Raw genomic sequence first — 24,225 nt, forward strand, 5'->3', positions numbered from 1 at the left:
TCACAGCCTTCTATCAAAGGAGTGCTTTTTCTGTCTCTTATTAATGTAACCCAAAACTTCATGAAGAGAAATTCAGCATTTCATCCTTCTTGCTTTCTCAGTCAATACATACATGCTTTGAGTTGGGAAAAATTAAAACACAGTACTGTTGACTGTTTTCCAGTCAATGCAAGTATAGAACAGGTAAAATAATGAGTAAATTTTCACATAAGATGTGACATGAACCTGTCCCTTTATTTGCAAATTTTTTACCAGATATGGTCTAGTTTCTATTCAAGCTCCTGGTTCTGTAAATTGTATTGCAAATTCCAGAGAGGTTATATTGCCAACATTTTCAGTGGGTTTGCTTGGGCAAATAGATTGAGCTGCCACAATGTATAATCAAGGCAGATATTTGTGACTTTGATAAATAGTCATAGTGATTTTATTTTTAATTTGTAACTCAAAACTGAATGTGAGGTTGATATAAATACTTTATTCTTTTCTTTTTCTACAAATTTCATCTTTCCTCTTCATCTTCCAGAAATTCTTTTCTTTTTGAGAAAACTTTTATAATAAGGTAAAAAAAAATACCTTTTTTGACTAACATGAGATTTTCTGGGGGATTTGTTATCAGAGGTCTTGGCATCAGTCTGAAGAGATTGCTGGTGTTCATGTCGTTCTTCCTGAACACCTAGGCTACTATATCTTCATTGCCTGTTACATATCACAAGGGTATCGCCCCAGGCAAATAACAGCTTAGCATGTTTATCTGTCTGTGCTAATAGCATTTCATTTGAAGTATTAAAAGTCACAAGTGGCTTAAAAGGGCACTATTACATGACTTCACATTTTATTGCAAAATAACAAGGTCCATTTTCATTTGTTCTGCTTTGAAGTGTTCTTGTCCCTTGGCTGCCTGACTGCAGCCTTTTTCTATTCAAACTTGGAGCACAATCCCCTTGAACCAAGATATGTCTTCTCTAGACAACAGGGAGAACTTCACTTGTAAAAATACCATTTTCAAGCTTAGTTGTTTGCCTTCTACTCTTTTGATATTATGCACTGTTATTTGCTTTAGTGCTAGCTTGCCTGTAAAGGAAAAGATTATGTAAAATTACGGTTTTGTAATTAACATACAGTACTTGTCTGTATTCATATGGAAGCTAGAACTGAAAATTATTTAAAAACATGAAAATAGTGTTCTGTATCCTTGTAGAAACACAAAAACGTGTGTAAAGGTGAGAGTCTGAACTGACTATAGTCTTCCAGACATTTGATAATCTTTATTTAATTTAAACTAAAAATGTTTTCATCTTTAAAATTGTGTACCTGAACTGTTTTGTGGGCAATACAAAATGCAAAATAGAGCACAGTCAATATATATAAATACAGGCAGATACTGATGAAGCTTGCTGAATCGCACCAAAGACAAATGTGTATTTTACTTTTTTTCTGTCAAAGGTCTTTTGAGACAGGATTAGAAGCACTAGAAAAAGACCCACTCTCATCTAAGGGTAAAATCATGTCATATCTCTAGAGGCAAATAATAATAGAGAACTCGTTCTGATGCAAATCTAAAGTCTTTTCATGCAATTATAGCAACTGTAAACTTGGTTCACATAGTTCCTTACAGGTCAGCTGTACGCTACACCTAACTTCTGAGCATGCTGTGAGTGCTGCATGCTGATTTGGAATGGAAGTGTTTAAGTTTTGTGAACTTCAGCCTAATCACACAGTAAGAAATCTCAATATTTAGGAAAAAATCCTCACGTTCTACTTGTGCTTATTGGAGCAAATTTTATAACACATATTTTACTTTGTACAAGAGTAAAAAGACAGAACTGGCACACTAAATTTAATTTCAAAGTATTTTAATCACAGAATTAATTTTCACAGTGCTTTTAGCAGAAAGAATCCTCTGGTATCATATAAGTGGTGTGAACAAATGCATCTATATTCTAGGTACAAAACAAATGCCAACATTTTGTTTCATAGCAAATATTGTCAACTGAAAATATACCTGACTGAGGTTAACATGCTTACACCACGATTTTGCAATAGCAGGTATGAGATTTTCTGTAAATAAATCCATCAAAAAGTAAAAAGGGAAGGAATTGTTCTGAATCAAATGATTATACCTGTAGAGCTTGTAACAAGGAGATATCTTACTGATCTTTAAGAAACATGAAGCAGTGAGATAAGAGGCAATGACAGGAATATTTTTTATTTGAGTCTTCTTCTATAACCAGATTCTTATTTATTTTACTGAAATCAGAAAAGTGTTCCGATCTGCAAGAACTTGAGTGGGGGAGATGTATGTCAGAAGAAAAGATAATTGATGGTAAACGTCAAATATTAAATCTTGATCTGGTTATTACCCAGCATATTAGCTATGTAAGAAGCTTAACAATTACAGCTATGATTGACTAGGTGGGATCCAAAATTCTAAATATCAACTGCCAGAAGGGATAATTATAACACATTAGCACCTGCGTGCTTAGACAAGATTGACAACTCCAGTCTAACATCTGCTTAATATCACTTTCATACTTTTCATTTTTTTTCTTTTCGAAAGGAATAACAAAGATTTTCTTGAAGCATAACAATAATTCAGCATCCATGTTACACATTCAGTTTATTATAGTTGCTTGTTGTCTTTGGTCATGTTTTGCACTGACACGTTTAAAATTAAACAAAGCCTTTTTGGGATTAGACAGACACAGTTGTGGTATATTTTAGACAAAATGTACCTGTCAGAATAATTTGAAGAAATCCCAACAAGTGGGCTGCTCTTCAATCAGCTGGGGTGGCCAATGCAATTTAACAACAAAATGAAATTGGGCTGGAAAAGAAAGGCCTCGCTTTCCCACAACAGGAGCAAGAGAGAGAAGGAAATTCAGCATTCAGTATGAGCAGCTCCGTGAAGATGCCCTGCTGGGCTCTTTGCAGGGGCAAGGCGAAGCGCTCCCCTCCGGGCACAAGGCCTGGCCGTGCCCGCCCTGGGGCCCGCGCTGTGAGCTGGAGGCACCAGGGCTCTGCCTCCGGGCCTGCCCTGGGGCCGGCCTGGCTCCGCAGCCTCCGGCAGCTCCCCTCAGCTCCTCCGCCCAAACCAGCCCAGAACTGGGCTGCAGGGGGGCCCTGCCAGGCCCCAGGAATTGCAGGGTGCCAGGACCCCCTTCAGGGTTGCTCCAGTTTTGGGGGAACCCTCCCAGTGAAACTCTCCAGCATATTCTGCCCAAAGGCAGGTGTTGCCTTTGTGGCGTTTGCTCCCCAGTGCATTTACCCGAGCAGTAACACCAGCTGCCCTGGTTCTGCAATGCACAAACTTTCCTGAGTGGGAGCTGGACTTTGGCCTCATATAAGGGGGAGTGGTGACAGTGGTCCCATGATGGCAGAAGTGTGACTAAGCACAGACAGCTTAGCCACCCCTCTGTCCTTCTGGGCAGAGATGGCATTCCTCAGCTGGCGATCTACAGACCCCTCCTGACCCTGCGTGTTTCTGTGCTGGGGAGCTCAGCAGCAGAGGCTGCTCTTGGACTCGTTGAGAATTCCATGGAAATTTTCATTGAAGCAGGCAGAAATTTCTCATGGAAAAATATATAAGTGTTCAAAGGAATACACTGGGTAAAAATTTATTGGAAAAGGGCAAAAATCTCATTCCCTGTGGGCTTAGCTTTATGGTAGCAGAGGACTGACTAATTTTATATTAAATCCTTCACTGCCTTGAGTGAGCTGTGAAGCTTTAAGGCCATGTAACTCTGCCCATTTCTTGAGGTACAATCCAAGGTTGTTTTTTAAGTTTAGAAAGGGTAGTTCAGGTATACACTGCACAGACCTGATGCCATGGAAGACTAACTCACCCAGCAGTGCCAGCAAAACTACATAAAGAGGCAGAAGTCTTCTCAGGGTGCACCTGCTGAGTATTTGGGCAAGCTCTGTTGAAAAAATAAATTATTTTGCTGCTACAACCACCTCTTAACATCTTAGGTGAGCTTTCTCCCTTATCAATTCCTCCATTCTTTACTTTGGTCTGATGAGATATTTATTTCAGTTAGCACAGCTTTCACACTGTTCCCCAGCCATGGGTGCAAACAGATTGAAGAAGCAGAAGGGGAAGGCTCTGCCTAAGTCCATGCACATATTTGGCAACTTAGCATCATGCAAGAATTACCTACTGCCTTTATTTGTGAAAGCGGTGCAAAAATCCAGTTCTTCACAGGCTTCTAATGCATCTGAACATAAACCTAAGTCTTGCTGGACTTGATGGTGCTAATTGTAAAATTTTTTTCTATTTTCACCATGAGAACAGTCAAACCCTTGAACAGGCTGCCCAGGGAGGTTATGCAGTCTTCATTATGGGTCATTTTCAAGATCCAGCAAGATAAAATCCTGAGCAACTTGATACAAGCACATAGCTGACTCCTCTTTATGGATGAAGATGGACTAGATGTCTCATAAGGTTTCCTCTAAACTGTATTTTCCTATTATTCCAATTTCTGAAAAGAGTAATGAAAAATTTTGGTAACATCTATATGCTAGAGAGGCTTAGAAAGTTGTCACATGAATGTTTGTCTAATTCAACCTGATAATATTAACTATTTTTAAACTCCAAACTATTATGCATCTCTCAGAATGTTTTTAAGCTGTTAACATCAATGTCCTACACTGTTGGGGGAACTGAAGCATTTTACATCACATTTTGATACCACTGCTGTATTATTGCTTTGTTAAAGTTCATATTAATAGCAGGTTTCAACCAAAGATGGTGCAGAACTGAATTTTGCACTCACAAAGCAACAGTAATATCCTGATTTTTAGACATCTTTCAATATGCTGGGTGCTGTTCTTTATAATTTTTGGAGCATTAAGGAATACATGAGAAGAACATGACCAAAAATGGTTATTTTGCATGCATTATCTTTGCTAGTTATAATGCATTAATTTGCATTTAATTTGAAGAAGTGGTTATTAAAGTTTAAGTGGCAAATGTAACAATTTAAAATTGTCTTTTAACTCCTAAGTAAACATCACTACCAATGAAAATGCCCAACAGATCTGGACTATTCAGGTTGGTATTAAAATTGTTTTCATTTTTGTGCCAGGACAAAAGAGACAGCATAAATCACATAACATCGTTTTGCATGTGGCATATTTAGGAGAGATAATTTATGGCTCATTTGAAGGAACACCATCCAAAAGAGCGTCCTAAAATTTATACTGAGATATTTGTTTGGTGCTGCATGAAAGTGAAATTGTTCTGTCCAGAATTATTGTTCCTCACCTTCAAATCCTGATACAGCATCTCTATTGATGAAATATAATGAGTTAATAATACATGTACACAACTAAATGATGTCAGTCAAGATGGTCAATCCTGAAAGGGAGGAAACTTCAGTAATTTTTCATTTCTACATTTTCAAAACCATTGTTTGAGAAGGGAGAAAGAGAGGAAGGCTACCATTCACTCCTTTGGTTGGTCATTTTCATTTCTTCCTTTCAGAAGAGGCTAAGATGACAACTTTTCAGTATAGAAGCTGCCATTCCTTTACAGTCTAATACTCTTTTACATTTTGTCATATTCCTTCCATTAATAAACACTTCAAATGAGGTCATGGTATCTAAAATAGACTTATTTCTAATATCTTGCCATCATTAAGCAGATAAAATTATATATATGTTCCACAGTGATAACAGTTACATAAATTCATGGTTTTTCAGGTTAGGAATTGCATATATGAGTGCCTTGCTCATACTCTTGAAGTTAACAGTTGTTTTGATGCCTGAATCATTACATGATCAAAACTTTGCAGGTATATTAAAAGTAGGCTATAAAAATGAGGGAGATTTTTATTATTCATCTAAAGTTGATGTCTTATACTGTGTTTATTTACTAGGTACTCTGGCTTCATAAAATTTAGCACAGTTAGATTTGGGAGAAATTTTTACACATAGTTGATGGGGCTCTTTAATATAAGAAGATTGTTCCCTTCTTACAGCATCCTGAATAAGGGCCAGGTCCTTTGCTGCTTTGAAATGATCAAGGACTTCAGTTCATTTGAAGTTCATTTATAACTCCATAACATGTATAAAAGCTAAATCAGCATTTCCACTATGTGTAAATATTCTTATTTTATGCTCATGTGAGATGCTATCAGAGTGCAGTCAACACAGAAAAATGAATGTGCTTCCTTATTCATCAAATATAACTCAAAATATATCTGGTGGAAGAAGAGTTTTCTCATCTGTTACTCTATTATATAGTCACATAATTTCCCAGATTCTCTATCAATCCACATTGGATCTAAATTTTTTAAATTTTGTTTCACATACAAATATCATCACTTTACCCTATATTCCTGTCTAGATCATTATTTTACCTTACACAGCCTTAAATAATTTATATTTTGAAACTGAAATATTGGGTATTGTTATTTGTCCATTTTCTACATCAGAGCACATTACTTTTTTTTTTTTTTCAATTTTGAGGTTTTATTCATTGTCCCTTTTGAAAAAAAACATTATTGTAAATTTCACTGACTACCAAACCCACCATATTTTTGGTGCTTTATTCATAATTTCCTGACTTCTGCAAATACTGGTATATTGAAGATGCATGATTTCTCTTTACATCAGCCATCCTGGTTTGTCCCTGACACATTTGAGCATTTGATGGACAACATTTTTCTCAGACATTTTTCTCAGACAACATAAATAAATAGAATTCTTATCTAAATGGCAAGATGCTGTGTAATGATAAAGGCAATCAGATCTCCTTCTCCAGGCTGTTAGATGATAACAGATAGAGCAGTAGTGTTTGCAAGCTTCCCCACCAATAGGTAGAGCAAATAATTCCCTATGAATAATGCATCCAATGAGTTTAGCTTCTCTGTCTGATTGTGGTGCATGAACGAGCAGACCATCATTTTGTCTAATGTGTTCATTATTCAAAGTATTTGATTAGTTTGTGGTGGGCTTTTTAAACTCTATGCACCATTTTTTATGAGTTTACACAAATTCATTTGCTTTAGTTATTTGTGATTGATCAGACACATAATGAAGTCAATGCATTGTTTTGTAGAACATATTTGTGTGACACATTTGTCAGTAGTTTGTAAAAGTAATTTTCAGCAAAGAAGACTGTAACTTTTTAAAACTAGGACCCTGCTGAGATTGTTAAAAATCTTACCTACTGTGAGCTATTTTAATTACCAACAGGGCCTATGTAATAAATACAGGAAAGGGACTTCAGCTTGAAGCCAGCTAAATTGTAACGTTTTATTTTGACCAACTGGAGTATGACTTGATATATGCAACTACTGAAGCTTATGAAGGACAACACCATTCAGATTCATCATCAGTCAACCATGGTGTAATAAATGCTTTCATTCATTGATCACCTCTAATCTATGTCAACTCTATTATTTGATACTTGTCCTCTATTTCCATTCAGCATTGAATGTTTTTTTTCCTCAGAAATACATCTCGTTTTAGCAATTAATCCATAAATTCCTTCACTTAAGGATGGAATTCTTCACTCTTCAATTTCATTATTGCCTTCAAATGCTGTTGGGTTCATCAGGGCTGCTTGACTACATTTGTCTGTGAAAAGCGTGTGTGACATTAAAAATGCTGTCATATTTATGTCTAGAGCAAATGACACTGTGATATTCACAGTCTCTTCCGTTTCAAAATACAATGTATTAAAATCCTTTCAGAAACATTGAAGTGGCATTGCCAGTGCATCAAACTTCACAAAAGCCTGTAATGTCAGCGATTGCTGGATACAATTCTCCTGTTAATGCTGTTCCATTTTTTTAAGTAGTTAGACATTTTTTTAACTGCCAGCTGGTACATGTTTTAACGTAAGATTGGTCCAATTATTCTGGGTTTTGACCACAAAATATAATTGTGAGCAAGATTATATAAGATTATTATGCTTCTGTTGGGTCTTTTTAAACTTGCAGTCAAGAAAATCTCAGAAAACTGCACCAGATTTAAATTTTAAGGCACATCTAAGAACCTGAGTTTGTACTTACTCCATGTGATTGTGTTGGACTTGAAGCCCACATTTTACCCACAGAAATTGCTGACACAGCACTCCCATGCCACCCCAGGAAAGCACTGGTCTTGTAGGAAGACTAGGCTGCACCAAGAATTTTCACTTCTCACCCCTGTTCTTGGGTGCCAAACTCATGCAAGGGACAGCCCTGACCTCTGACAGCAGTGCTTCAGGCCAGTGCAGGAGTTTGCCTTCCAAGAGGGGAGCAGAGGACAGCAACTCAAGCTGGCAGTGCTTTTGGCTGAGCAGACACATTTATTAGCTGCCTCTTCCCAGACAGTAAACGCAAACCTTGTCCCCTCTCCTCTCTCCTGGGATACAGTGTTGCCCCACATCATGATAGACTGAGAGAAAACAATAGGTTTCCCTACTGCCTTTTCTCTATATAGGTGGTGAATAAATTCTCACACCAAAATAATGTGCGAAACACCTCTTTGTATTTGCAGATAGAAGAAGACTTAGCATGGAATTATATTGGATAATATTATGGAACAATTTAGATTTCATTTTAATCTGTTACTGCCTGCATTACTTCCTACTAATTATAGACTTTCAAGTATTGGGTAGAAATTGGGAATAGATTATATTGATGGAAAAATTAAGTTAAATGCCAGTTTCAAGGTTCAAACTGTAGGACAGTTGTTTAATCTGTTAGATCTGCTTACATCACTCTATGAAGGAAGGAAATTGTATCATCCGTGTACAATACAGATAGCAACTGTTTTCACTTTTCAGGTGGCAACTATTGATCACTTTTACATTTTTAGACTAAACAGGCAAATAGCTCGAAATCAAGATCTTTGTACTCAAGTATATGTATTTGTTAATATATACATTAATTGAAGCAGAATGGGAGTAGAAGTGCCTGTGACTCACCAAAAGAGATACAGAGAGATATAGTCATCAAAGAAGTCCTTGATGACTGTGTTGGAGAGACAGTATTGCAAGTTACAACTTTATAGTCATTATTTACTGTTTCAGTACAATAAAAAATGAGGATTGGGGAAAGGTCATTCTAATGGAGCCTTGATAAAGGTCCACCCCTACTTGTCATGTGATCTGCACACATGGAATAAGCTCCAGAAGCCCTGAGATCTTACAGCAAGCAAGGTGTGGACAAAAATGAAGAGAAGTTGATATTGGCAATCTCCTTCTAGTAATTTTTTCGCAGTATGACAAAGAAGGTCAATTTTTTTCCCAGTAGTTGTTTCCTGAAGAATTTACTTAAATACAAGAGACACCAGCCTGAAGCAACCTTTGTGGGGGGAGGGGTTTTGGGGGCTGTTCATTGTTTGTTCATTTTGGGGCTGTCTTGTTTGTTCATTTTTTAATCTTTATTATTCCCCTTTTTTTTTTTTTTAGACTTGGTAACATCAAGTATATCCACAGTTAAGTACAGACCTGAGAGAATCATTGTGGGTTCAAATTTTCACCACTGCTTCATGGTTATAACTTAAAATAAATGTAACAAAGACAGACCCTATTTAAAGTCCAAAATACAGAAAAGAACAAGGATGATGGTCTTTCTATGCTACCACTCACAGTAGTGGACTTTACTTCAATTATTTTATTGCGCAAAATGTCATTTATCTGTTGCTCTTTGTTTACTTTTAGAAGGTGTTTTCTACCAAGTCGCACCTTCATCAGCAATGTGCCTTAAATCTATATTTTCTCCAGAGAGATCCTCCTACACTGCTAAGCTTCTCCAAAACCAATTGCACTTGTCTGCATTTGAGGAAATATTTTAATTCATCCCAAACTATTTGGCACATCTCTTTAAAGACAATATTGCTGAACACTGAAGCTTTACTTCATTTTAAAGTTTTGTGGTTCATGCAAAGTTTGATCCCTTTTTCAACACTGATGTAGTTTTAGAAAACTGTTTAGTTTTCTGCCTCTGTCTTTTTTGACATTGTTCTGTAAGTGCTGTCTTGTTAAGAATAATGTTTCTTCTGTCATGGGTATTCCACTATCGTTTCTCCATCTCCAAATATGTTTTTTCCACATCCACATGTCAATCAATAGCTTGCCTTAAACTAGCAAATGATAGTCAGTGTAACGCAAATTGAAGATAAAGGTTTTTATGCTGAAACTTAACCACTGATGACAGAATAGACAGTATCCATCATTTCATGGGAACAAACACAACTCCAGCACTGGGTCTCAACTACTGCTTGAGTAGGTCACGTGAAACAGATGTGTTGTATATCCTACAGCAGTGCTCCACAAAAACAACTGCCCATTTCTGACACATGCTGTACCGCTTTGCACAGGTAAAGACCAGTGAACCAACAAACATGGCAGCAATAATACCTCCTCGTAGTGACTGTATTAAAGCCAACTATTACCATATGCCTATGCACAAAACAAAGAACTGAAATTAAGTCCACTGAAGGGGGTAAAATGATGACTGCTGACCCTACAGAATCACAGAATCACAGGATGTCTAAGTGTCATGGTTTGACATGGAAGTGAATTTTTTCAGGAAGTTGAGTCAAACCAATCAGTGGTCAGGTTTGGATATTGGCACCTGGAGTGACCACTGAAGGTATGGACACGCCTCTGAGAACACAGGGGATTAAAAGTGAGAACTGCGAGGTGAGCTCTCTCTTTGGTTCCGGTCAGGGTGCAGTGCAGATCTCCCCCGCCCAGCCACGGGCTGGGTGGGGGAGGGGAAGCCATGCGACCTGGGAGAGGTGAGCTGAAGGGTCTGAAGGACTGGAACAGAGCCAGCTCCTGTGGACGGAAGGGTGGAGAGAAACGGAGATTCCTTTGTTCTCCCTCCCCTCCCTCCCCCCCAGAGGAAAGTGACAGAGAGTCCGGACTGCACCTGTAAATTTGCCAGCAGAGGAGAAGGAGAAGGGGGGGAGGTGCCCAGCCTTGGCCTTGGGAATTGGCTTCTGAGAAGAGATTTCAACCGTTTGGGGGAGTCTGAACTTTTAACCCTTCCCTGGGAAATGAAGGCTTTGTAAAATATTACTCCTCCTCGATTTGAAGTAGAAGAGAGACAGTCTGGGATCTGAGATGTTGGAAGAGGACATTTTTGGGTGGAAGGAGATGATGGAGTGGCTTGTGGCTGGACTTTTCTTGTTAGCCATAGACTGAACCAAATTCTCCTGCAATAGAAACTGCATTTTAGGGGGATGCAGTGGTGAACAAATGAGACCTGCTTCAGCAACCACCAGTGCAGAAATGGAGAGAACAGAGGAAAGCTGAGAAGGAATGGTGATGCCCTCTGTCTTCAGGAAGAAGATGATCTCTGTTCTTGGACCCTTGGCCCCAGGGGGAAAATGGGGAGGGACTGTAGTCCCAAGATGAGATGCTGAACTGTTGTCTCTTTTGGTCCATGGCAAAGCATCCTTAAAGGAGCCCTATGAGCAGTCTGTCCATGCACGGTGGTGAGAGCACTGTGACATGGAAAGGAGAGTGTCACCATGGCAGATTTTCTCCGGGCGGTTGCCATGTGTGACATGGAAACACAAGGGTGGCAATTGTGTTTCCTGGGGGAGTCTGTGATGCAAGAGAGACTTCTCTCTCCTTTGAGGGACCGAGTATTGATTATCTGAAGGGTGGCAACTTCATTAGGAATCCTGGGTGGTGTCTCACTGTGGCTTTGTTTGGAAATTGGGTGAGAGGAGGAGGAGTGTTTTGGAGGGTCTTCATCCTGGATTTAGTGTCTGTGTTTTTTTTATAGTAGTAATAGTTTAATAAAGATTTTTTTTTCCTTTGTTATCAAGTTTGGGCCTGCTCTGCTGTGTTCCTGATCACTTCTCACAACAATTATTTGGGAAGGTGCATTTTCATGGGGGTGCTGGCATTGCGCCAGTGTCAAACCATGACACTAAGGTTTGAAGGAACCACTGGAGGACATTTAGTCCAACCCCCTGCTCAAGCAATGAAAGTTACTTTGGATTTCCCTTAAGGAAAATTACTCAGGACTGTGCCCAGACAATTTTTGACCATCTCCACTGATGGAGACTTCACAGCCTCTCTGGGCAACCTGTTCCAGTGCTCGGTCACCCTCAGGGTGAAGAGGTTCTTTCTCATGCTCAGGTGAAACTTCCCATGCATCCGTTTCTTCCAATTGCCTCTTGTCCTATTCATTGATACTACTGAGAAAAGCCTGGCTCCATCCTTTTGACACCCTCCCTTGAAATAATTATTGATAAAATCCCCTCTCAGTCTTGCTTCATGTAGCTTTGGATCCAGATTAAAGTGTAGTAAATGTCTGCTGCAGTCTGTGGTCTGTGACCACACCATTGCAGATTTTCATCATCTGTAATATATTAGCAACTTCTGTTATCGTCTACTATACATTTTCAAGTGTGTATCTATGAGTGCATATCTATTGAAAAAGTGCGTGCATTTATGTATACATATACTGTTCTCATTATCTTCTATTTGCTTTTATTATGTTTTCCATTCTGTGTCCTCCTGTTTGTCATGTCATTTATATGAAGTTTATTTCCTCTTTTATGAGTGTAATTCTTCCCATTTCTCACACATATTTTCAGTCTTTCTTCAGGACCTATAGGTACCACAATGTCATTTTGTTATGAGATAAATTATCACATAATGATTGCTGCGCCTGTGATATATATTTTGATAAATGTGATCGTACAAAAAAAAACCCCATACTAAATCAGTTTTACTCCTCAGCCTTTTTATTACCTGTATTTTTAGACATTAAATTCTTATGACCATCATATTCTCAGAAATGCTTTTAATGTACTCAACAGGCTGAGACCTTGATCCTAAGAGGAAGTTCTTGGTGAGTTTGTATTGCAAAAATCTTGTGCACTGGTTTAAATACCTGTTCTGACAATACTAGTTTAAAAACATTTTTCCCCATGATGGAACAAACCATCTTGACATGCTCAAAAGCCCATCTTGTTTTTAATTTACTGCTTGTGGCAAACTAAAACTAAACTAAATTTAAATTCAGGCATCAATTTCAAATGTTTGAGCACCTCTCCTCTTTGACCTGTTCAAATAAATGTTCTATTGATGGCAGCCTGAAGAGAAAAGTATATGTTTAAAAGCTTTAAAATATTTTTTTTTTCTGATAGAACATAGGTCTCAAATGTTAGTTCAAAGTAGATTGTGGCATATATGAATCTCAAGAGGCAGCAAAATTGCTGAAGAAAAGCAGATGACATAACTTTGTGTCACCTGAGTATAATAAAAAAAAATCAAAATGCAATTACCTTGTTTTTGATCTCTAATACATGACAATAAGTAATAATAATGATATATGATATAAAGCAATAGCTTTGATTGTCAACACTTTTATTTTCCTGGTATTTTAATATTTATGCTATGATCAGCTGCTGTCACTCATTAGCCCCAAACTGCCTCTTTATGCTCCCAGCTTTCAAACTGCAAAGTGAATGCTCCTCATTCCCTTCAGATGAAATACAGCACCCAAATTTTCGTGATAGGTGGACTGGTGATTAGTGTTTTACCACAACAGCAAAGCACCAGATTTTTGATTTTATATCCTACTTGCCAAAGTGAAAGGTACTTCCCTGATGGAAGCATTTCAGTGCCTTCGAGGAGAGGAGAGGGGAGGCTTCCTGCAGGAGGGAGATCGCATGGGATGAGGTGTGGAAATCATCCTCACACTTTCAGGCTGCTGAACCTAAACTCTTTCATGAGGGCTTCTTTCTCTCTCAAAAGCACCACAAGAATCTCTCTCTTTATATAAACATTTTCATGACTCCTTCATTCAGCCACTATTGCTCATGTGTGCCTGTGGAGACTGGCATTCAGACTTCAAAATTTTTATATAAAGCATTTACAGAGTTAAAGCATTTAGAGTTAAAGCATATGTTAAAATAGACTTTGATTAGTTGCCTTCACAGATTGCTATGAAGTCTATATATGTTATAGCCCTCCTGAACATCAGAGAGGCAACATTTTCTGCCTCTTGATTTAGCAATGCTTAGAAAATAGGCACAGTAATAAAAACATATAAAGTACAAATATATGACAAAACCATACCAAATGCTGCTACCTATTATGAAGACTGCAAAAAGGCTGGAAAATTCTGAAGCTGCTAAAAAATAGAGGAAGTAAAGTAATTCCACTTGAAAATTGATAAATCAGCACTTCTCATATTCTTCCATATAAAAGTTATTATTTAACTTGAAGGGTCAATTCAGCAGTATCTTCTAAAGAAATGGCCTTTAGGCATGTAAAATCAACCAGTTTGAATTTATTTTGGCAATAATGTTGGTTGGTTGGTTTCTCCCTTCATTTGTTATTACTGTGATCTGTAATTTGAAGAGATTTTCAATCTCTATGTAGCTCATAAAAAAAGGTATATGGAAAAAAATGCCAAACTGTTACACCCTAAGTTTCAGGGCTTTAAAGAAATCAGTCACAAGATAAAAACTCAGTGGAATTTAAATTTTTAGTAACAAAGTTATAGAAGGGACTTTGCTCCCACAGATTTTGGTGGGACCATATCCTTGCACGGTCTCAAGATTCTGGTCTGTATACATTAAAAATACTATCCCTTTCCATTGTCAGCATTTTATTGAATTGATTAAGAAGCAAATCCATTTGAGCATCCTGTGTTTATGGCGCATATTATTGTGTTGCAATACTGTAATTATATTATAATGGTGTAAATATAGAATAATCTGAAAATAAGTGCCAAATCTATGAAAACTAGTCATAACCTGGAATGTCAGAAATTCATATTATGATACAGGCTCCAGTGGAAAAAATTATATCAATAAAATCAGCAAACACAAATTGAACCAGTTCATATTATTTTGATTGCCAGAAAGCAGAGGTTGGAATTCTCTTATTGCTATAAAGAGAGTTGGAGCTCAAGCAATTTAAAACTTAAGTGGCAATTTATTAGCAACAAAAATACATTTGCCACCTGTTATGCTGGGTTTGTGTTGATATCAAGCATATGGTTCTTCCTAGCCTGTGAAAAAGGAGCAGCTGTTCCAATATGTCCAGGCTGTAAGTTGAAAGGATGACAAAAAGCAGTGAAGAAACACCACTCCAGTAATCCTTAGGCTTTCAAACTAAAAACAGAAGTGAAGCTGGCACTAGATGAAAGGTGAGACAGAATGCACATGTGCCCTCAGCTAACAGAAGTACAGATATACACACGTGCATGTGCTCATACAGACAGACACCCTCTGATGGGCTCAGAGGTAAATCTATAAAGAGAGTTCAGGAGTTCTTGGATCTGCAAGACCTCTCTGATCTACTATATTGAGCTGGGTTGTTCAGGCCTCTACCAGGGGATTGTTTGATAGCTCAGGAGAGACACAAATAAGCTACCTGAGGTCAGCATAGAGCCAGTATGAAAACACTGCAGATGAGGTGAATCTCTCATTTTATCAAGTGTTGCTCAAGGCGACATGTAACCAAACCTTTCCATTCCCTGGGCATTCACAATCCACCCCTACTAAAGGTAGGCTTGCAGACTGATTTCCTTGCAGGTTCATTTTTTGCCTTTCAAACTTGGCTGGCAGAGCCACTGTGATAAAATTTTTATATCATTATTAGGTGACTTTGAAAATCAATGAGGAAATTAGAAGTTATTTTGGTGCATTTGAATCTTCTCATGAAGATTTATTCTAAGCATTGGTACATAGGACAATTACCATCACTCAGGCTTAATTTGTGACCTTATTAATGAAGGAATGAAAAATTTACTAGAAGGGACTAAAAGGGACAAGGACTGCTGTCTAGCCATCACCTGAGCAGGAGAGAATTTTAGCTCTGATCGATCCTCCTAGTCCTTTCTCTCCTAGATTAAATGGAATTGACTCAGAATAATATACATTATTTCTAGAGACTGGAAGCACTACCAATCCTACTTTTTAAATCCTTCTGAGGCCCCTTCCTGAACAGCGATGGACTTCCTCAGGATGAGAGCTTATAAGCGCAAGGTTAGGACATGTGGGAGGTGGTACTTTTCATCCTCTCATGAAAGAAGAGAGCACTAATCCTGCATCTTCCCTATGTGTAGGTTTTCTATCTGGACAGCTGTGAAGTAAAAAGAGGAAAGTGGCAATGTTTTAGAAGAAAAAACATGAGTGCAACTACACACAGTAGGGAGTGTGCACAAGTAAATGGATCTCAAAGATTTTGTTCCTGGACCCCAGCTGCAGTAAAGCATGGTCGTGCTATGCAGTTTCATATAACCCAAGTACATTTGGCCCATTTAAAGGGAAATTTTAAGTTTTAAAGATGATGTCAGCAGAATTCAAGCACTTCCAAAGTCAAGAGACAGCTCAGTCTGTCTTCAGGATTGTGATTCTTATGACAGACACTTGCCTAACATTGAAAATCTAGCCCTAGTACTTAAGCAATTTTTGAAACCTACATTTATGATATCAAAATGTAGGCAACATACAAACTTTCCTGAGTTACATGCAGTCATATATATTGGCTCAATATTTATTTAATGGTGAGAGAAAGGAATATTTAGAGAATGAGGTAGTCCACCTAGAATTCAGTCTTTTAAAAAATATTAGCTACTTAAAGTTAGACAGAAAAGAAATCTCAGCTGGGTAACAAATTCTGGGGAATTATGCTTATTCCTATTGCTTCAGCTGTCTACTTGGACAACATATTCCATTTACTAACTATACTCCATTCTATGTTTTTTCCAATTTCATTTTGATTGTTTCCAACCATGCTTTTCACTCTTCTACTTATTAGTAGATCAATTAGTAGTAAAATTTCTTCTGTTTCCACTGAAATTTTCCAGACCACATATTCCTCAGTAAAATCCATTTTGTTTCACCTCTGCAAAGACTGCAGGCAATTTTGTTTTGTTCTCTGACCTTTATGAATAATTAAGTTTGCTGTCTACCTGATTCTATTGTCCAGTCCCCTTTGCCTCTGCTATTTTCATAAGGCATAGAGAACTCCTCATAGTATGCAAATGCAGCTTTTTTCATAAATCCCTCATGCAAGAGCTGGAATAACTTCATCTCTGATGTTATTGTTACCTCTCTGAACCAAAACAGTAACATTTTATATTACTGTTAACCACTGTCCTGAAGCTTTTTGAGCTCAGTCTGTCTCCAGATCCTGCTTCTAGTCACTTTTTTGTACCACATGATTACCTAGGGCATAAGCACTTTCTCTTATTTTGTGCCCCTAATCTCATTATCTCACACCTGTATACATTTAATTGCGTAAGGCATTTGTCTTCCTTAGGGCACTGTCTGTTAAGAATCATCTTGACTTTTTTCCTTCTATTTTTTTTATTGATTGCTCCTTCCTACTATGTATCATCAACAAATTTCATTACTTAGGTGTTCCTCTCTCCTCCTGGTTAAAGAAAATTCTAGTACAGAACTAAATGGTGTGGCAGAACATACTCGCTTTAGAAAAAATTGTTACTCTCCCTTACATACTTTCCCTCTCTGGTTTCATAACTATTGTTTAAGCACATATGTGTCTGTGTTTATGACACATTTAATGACCTTCTGCCATAAGTTTTGGTGACATGCTAACTATGAAACTCTACTCATGTTCTTTTGACTCTTCTGGTTCCCTGTTCTTGACTGAGCCACAGATTATTGCTGCTTATCTTCAACATCATCCGAGGAAACTTTGGCTGTATTCTTCTTCAGCATCATTACAATTAAGATCAGCTTGATGGAAATGAAGCAAGAACACAGAAAATATATCTGATTTGAAATGAGAAACACACCAATATGTCTGAATTATAGGAATGTTTATAACATAGAAATTACTGCTATTACATTCTATATAAAGGTTTAAAACTAATACTGTATAAATGTTTTATCAACATACTGGAATGCCAGTATTGTTCATGACTAATTTTGGCTAATTAATACTAATTTGTTGATTTAGTAAAAGTCCTGCAGGTTTTCCTTTGTATACCTTTAACTTTCTTATGCATTTCAAATATTTTCTTGTTCTATCTCATTCAGAGATTTAGTTTTACAGACCATTTGTAACTAGGTTCTCTTTTTATATCATTACAGAAGCATCATCTGCAGCCACTCAATAATTTGTCTTTATGCATTCAAAAATGCTTTCCTCATCATTTATCTTTACATGTGCAAAGAAGCTATTTTGTCTTCTTCCCACTCCTTATAAATAAATAAATTTATTAATAAATAAAAAGCTAAAAGATCATTCTCTTATTCTGGTGTTACATTAAAGTCTAAAAATTCTCTGAAATTGACAGCATGGAATTAACCATTATGTGAAATTTCTTGGGGGTGAATAGGGAAAACTCCATGAAAGGAGCTATTTTCTTGTAATAATTAACAATCATTTAACAATCTCATGGGTTTGGGCTCTCAGCTGATATAGATTGCTCTGCTGGTTTAAACCAGCTGAGAGTCTGACACGTCAACACTTTCCTCTATTGCTTATTATTTTATACTGAATCAAAATTACATTTTGCATTTGTGCAGTCAGAGGGAATTGAAGGGATGGGAAAGAAGCAAACATTTTAATGTTTATAGCTTCTCTTCTGTGTTTCCATGATCCTTTTCTTTCTGTGCCTGCTTTAGTTAGTTACCACCTTATAGTTTGTATGTACTTGCCAAAGCCCTCATTATTACTCTAATTCTTCTTTCTTTGAAGTGACTAGAAATTTAAACACTGACTTTAGATTGAGTAGATTTAGGAAAAAGATAAGTACCTTAGGGAGTAGTTACTTATATCAACACATAAATTAATAAATAGGAAGTGATTAGGTTATACACTTAGCTCTAATGCAGGGTAACCATGAAAGCAGGTTTCTCCTATAATACAGATCCCAGGCAATGTGGAGATCTTCCATATAGACATGTTCCCCCCAACCATTTTTATTTACTCATTTTTAAAATGTGCAGGTAATAATCTAAAAGATTCTACTTCTCTTTACCATGGCTCATATGTCAGTACTTTAAGGTCAGTTTACTATCTGCTTATTAAACACTGTCTTGTTCTTCAATTTTTAAAACATTGCTATCACAGATATCATCAGGTCTCCTTCAGCTATGGAAATGCTCTTTTTAAGTGCTGATATTACAGGATTAAAATTTAAGCACTCATGTTGTAAGAGATTAAAACAAGGTATTCAATGATTTACCCTCCTTTTCCCTTCCTATTGCAATGGACTCAGCCTGTAAGTTCACACTGTGCAGATTAATGTCAACACTGCCAGCTTTCCAATATTCAAGGAAATTATAGTACACACACATTGAAAACCTCAATGTCTTTTTGAAAGCCTTTTCTAAAGCATAATTGCTCATAAAGTAATTTGTAATTTAGAATTGTACAGACTAAGTTCCTATGAATGCCCTCTGGTTTTGTGCTTATAGTAATATATTGAAAGGAGCAAACAAACTCTTTTCAAGGTATCAGTTGAGCTCTGTCTATCCCCTCTGACTTCCCTGTTAACTCTGAGAATTTTCATTGTTAAATAATTCCTGAAGATTTGTCACATAGTCCACTCTGGGATTTGGTACTAAAACTAAACACACTCAGGAGCAGCAGGAGCTGTGTGAGGGAATCAGGCGAAGCTGTGTAGCTGCTCCCATCCACACAACTAGGCAGGCTGCATGTGGCATTGCTTTTTGAGATCTGGGATGAGAGAGATGATTGGTTCTGGGAGGTCTTCCATCTGCCTCAGCAGTGTATGCCTTAACAGACACTCCAACCTTTCCACCCAGCTGATGGTAGATGGGTTTTCCCTGTAAATGTAAATTCCTCCGAGTTAGCCCACATCTGAGACTGCAGTGCTTTCTCTGAACACTGAAAAAGTCTGAGGGAAACCAATTCAGAACTTACAGCTGCCCCTTCTGTAAACATATTCAATGAAGGAAAACATACTAGCTAATGTAAATCCTCCGGTCTGTGCATGAGTAAGGCCACTGCAGCTTGGAGCCTTCTCCTTTATAATAGCTTGTGAAAAGATGAGATTTGAGATCATTGCTTTTAGCAATTTCCTCTGAAGAAAAAAAAAAATATGCTTTTTCCTCTTGAAATTTTCTATAATTAATCTTTATTTCATAATTATATTGCTGGCTCAAATTTTACAGGCTTTGACTGTAAATAACAACTGTGAAAAATAATTCAGGACTGAAATGAATGAGACATAAAGCTAATTCCTATCAGCCTTCTTCATGACACACTGCTTCTTGAAACTGACTGCATTTACACTGTGTGGGAGAGGATGCCACTTTAGGGGGACATCTGCATTCATATCATCCTGAAGCCTGCAAGCTTTGTTTTGGAGCAGGAGACTCAGCTTGGGCTGCAGCCTGAATCCTTACCATCTTGTCAGGTTCAGACCCTGACACATGGTGTCACCTTTTCCATAATGCCCACATTCCTTGTTGGGGGAAAAAGCTGAAAGCAAGCCCAAGAGCCAGATAAACTTCTGCACAGGCAGTCAGGAGACCATGGTTTGGATTGCACTGGAAGTTGAAATGCTTAACACCAGAGGGGGAAACCAGTGTAGATTCTTAAGAAGTGAATACCAATAAAGTGTCATCATCTTGCCATGACTAACTGAACTTAACTAAGAAATTTAAGTTTTGTTGTAGCTGAATTGGACTTCATCATGGACAAATGCAGACACACAGGAACCTTTCTCTGGGAGTTGCTCAAACTCTTATGACAGAGACTTCAGACTCTTCTGACTGAACTCCTGGTGCTGGCTCTCAAGTGGAGTGGCTCACACTGGGTAATATTCATTCTATTAATGCCTGAACACAGACCAGAATTTTTACAGGAGAAAAATGTTCACAGAAGGCTTTTTTACTAATACTGTATCTTCTGTGTGTGAAGATAAAGAGGGACATAAGACATAAGAGGGAGAGGCTTGAATGCTTTAGGAGCATTTTCCTAACAAAGTTTGAAACAGTGTCTGAAATTAGGGAAGTCTGCATGGTATGACTTTCCAAATGAGAATGTTGTGTTAGCCTGTAACCATTTTTCAGTTTCAGCATGTTCTCTTACTATCCTTTTAAGTGGTTTTAGTTGAAAAGTAGTGTTATCTAATAGAAAGAAATTGTTTCTTGAAAACCAGAGCATTTCTTTCCAATGTATGTTTCTGTGATAATTTACTTTTAAAATTAATTATACAATAAATGCAGTTTACAAACATTCTTTATAACCACTGGAAAATCCAAATAGGAGAGATGTGACAAATTCTCAAAATATACAGAAGTTTGAGGTTTGTGGTCTGTGCCTTAACAAAAACATGAAAATCTACCCAGAATAGAAATCTTAACTGGGAAGCAGATTGCCTAGTGTTCATTAATTGCACAGAGGAGACTTTACAGAGAGCAGGAACCATCCTTCTCTATTTCTGTTTCCATATAACCTGTAGCTCTGAGATCTGTAATCTTTACCAAACTTGATTGAAACTGGCCAAAGTTTAAAAAGTCTTTGGGCAGGCAGTGATAGCTGTACAAAAACAGTTGAGCATGTCTGCATGCATGCAGACACACATTTTGTATTCTATGAGAGGAATCTCAAGCTTTAAGGGCCTGCATTGTTATGCCCAAAGGGATAAACATTTGTATTAATTATTAAGATAAGAAATTTCATATTGGAAATGTTTAAAGAAAATAGATCCAGTAGCACTGTGTATAGAGCCTCTGATTGCTTTTCATGTTGCTGAAAGTTGAGGTAGTCTCTAGGTACTCAATGACCTGCCAGCTGGCATCTGTAACAAACATTTCTTCATCCATATCCCTTCAGCAGCTTGCACCACTAGTTGAACTACTACAAAATATGCAGTCATGTGAGAACTAATGTACTTTTTTGTTTTAGACACATCAACATTAAATTTTTACGCAACATTCCACAACAGGCTGATGTGATAGAATTAAATATTTGTATTGAAGTTTGTATAATAGAAGGAAGAAGAAGATCTGTATAGTACATTAAAAGACAGCCTTTTGGCTGTGGCTGTGAACCTGAGGCATTACCTCCATGTCTGGATGTGCTAGAATGAGTTGCTTACTCCTTTTTACTTAGGTCAGCAGCTGGTAAAGGTCCTTGGGTGAGATATGTAAAACCTCAGCAGTTCTTTGAAAAGGCATATGTGGTTCATTCAGCTGGTTCAGATTGCAGTGACAACTAACATTCACTTATCATTGGCATACATTTTTCTTTGCTGGATGTATAACACTGATCTGAGCAAGAATGAACACAGGAACATCAGGGAGAACTGTCTGATTAGAGACTAACTCCACTATACTGTATACCATTCCAGTGCCTTCCCTTCCCTTCCCTTCCCTTCCCTTCCCTTCCCTTCCCTTCCCTTCCCTTCCCTTCCCTTCCCTTCCCTTCCCTTCCCTTCCCTTCCCTTCCCTTCCCTTCCCTTCCCTTCCCTTCCCTTCCCTTCCCTTCCCTTCCCTTCCCTTCCCTTCCCTTCCCTTCCCTTCCCTTCCCTTCCCTTCCCTTCCCTTCCCTTCCCTTCCCTTCCCTTCCCTTCCCTTCCCTTCCCTTCCCTTCCCTTCCCTTCCCTTCCTTTCCCCTTTTTCTCTTTCTCTTTCTTATCTTTCCAAAGGCCAGTAATTTAAAACAGACAGTGCTTTTCAAAGATGCCTGGTTTCTTCTCTAATGCTGCAGCAGATCATTATCTCTTGCAATGGCATATTGACCTGGTTTTGTTCTATACATCTCTATTCTGGTAAACAGGCAAATCCAGCAAGTTCTGTGCTGTATATTCGATTTTACTTCTTTCTTGAGGTCTTCTGTGACTAGTAGCAGGTTACCTAGATAAACAAATTATTCCTTTCTCTGTATGGCATTTTTTTTCTTGACCAAGGGGTTTCAAGTGTACTTGTTTTGGTTTTGAATGCTTCATAAGTCACAGCATCTTGAATAGTTTGTTTAGATCTTAAATTTATATGAATGTGGTCAGTCTCTTTGAAAGATAAAAAGAGCAGAGGTTTGCAGTATCCTGGGATTTTCTCTCTGTCTGGCAAATTTCATGTTCGTTTTATATTTGCCACTTTAGGAGAAAAAGGTTACTTATGAGAATACAGTAAGACACAAAATACAGTATCAAGGTCCCTTGGATTTGGTTGATAACGTCCCTCTGCCAGACTTCCCTGCTGCTCATTCCATTCTTTAGTTGTCACATCTACTTTGGCATTAATGTCATCCATCACAAAGTGTAAGTTGTGTTTTGGTATTCTGTCAATCACACTTTTGAGACAATTGTAGAATTTGTCCTAGTCACTGTGTTCTTCTGTCAGAAAACATCTTTGCATGATTGACATCTTTAGGAACTTGGTTTGGAATCTGGCATATATGATGTGCTGGCTGATAGCTCCCCAACCAAAATGTGATTTTTCCACAAAATCTGTCCTGGTGAATGTTTTCCAGTTTGCATTTTCTTTGTCACACAGATGGTTCAGCTTTCAGTGGGGTTCAGAGATGAGTCCCCAGTTTTTATCTTTAGCAAGGATCATGACGGGAGTAAAGAAAAGAACGTCAATACCCCTTACAGGGGTAAGCACATGGAAGGATAGGTAAAAGAACATTTCCCTGAAAATCCTCAGGACAAACCACAATCTCTGCATGTTTACCTTGTTCCAGAAGTTCCTATTCCCATGAGCAGAAGTAGATAATCATACAGCAATTCTATTAAATAGCTGGTCAGATTATCCAGGGTGGTGTAAATATTTCCTTGCTTTCTGAGTGACTGCACTCCTGCAAAGCTCTCAAAGATGGTACAAGCTCCTCATCTACCAGTACTAGTCTTAGAAATGCAAACTGCCAAAACAAAGGAACAATGAAAGAACCGTATAGACCCTGAAAACATTGGCATGATATGGAAATAATATGAAATTTGTCTTAGGAAAATGTCACTGATTGCACTGTAAGTAATTATAATTTGAGAGGTATGACTCAATACGCAGGACAAACACAGAAAGTGCTAATACTGAAAAAAACCCCGAGCCATAGAGTGGAAGGTGTAGTGATGAACACTTTGTTGCTATAGTGATGGGATCATACTGAATACTACTTTGGACTGTCTACTGAAAGGCATCCTTTTTCCAAAGGAACTTCTGTGAATCTTTCTGGAAAACTCAAGTCAATTCTGGCCATCACTTAGCAAGAAAGATACTACTAATCTAAAGGGAATTTGGAAGAGCAACAAAACTGATTAAAAGATTGGTTGGACTGAGGTATAAATATAAATATATAAA

The 24,225-nt window shown here is 37.8% G+C and overlaps 2 long non-coding RNA genes across 3 annotated transcripts in view; one reads left to right on the forward strand and one right to left on the reverse strand.

Moving 5' to 3' along the window:
• The window catches only part of LOC137468434 (uncharacterized), a 386,683-nt gene that overhangs the window by 195,371 nt on the left and 167,087 nt on the right, over positions 1 to 24,225 (forward strand). The gene's annotated exons all lie outside the window — the stretch shown is intronic.
• Positions 816 to 2,868, reverse strand: LOC137468429 (uncharacterized). The gene is made up of 2 exons (XR_010995933.1): positions 2,733 to 2,868; positions 816 to 1,071 (listed from the first exon to the last, which is right to left on the reverse strand). It is a non-coding gene; the product is annotated as an uncharacterized lncRNA (long non-coding RNA).

The sequence above is a fragment of the Anomalospiza imberbis genome, chromosome 2 (genome assembly GCF_031753505.1).
Source record: "Anomalospiza imberbis isolate Cuckoo-Finch-1a 21T00152 chromosome 2, ASM3175350v1, whole genome shotgun sequence".
Taxonomy (NCBI): Eukaryota; Metazoa; Chordata; class Aves; order Passeriformes; family Viduidae; genus Anomalospiza; species Anomalospiza imberbis.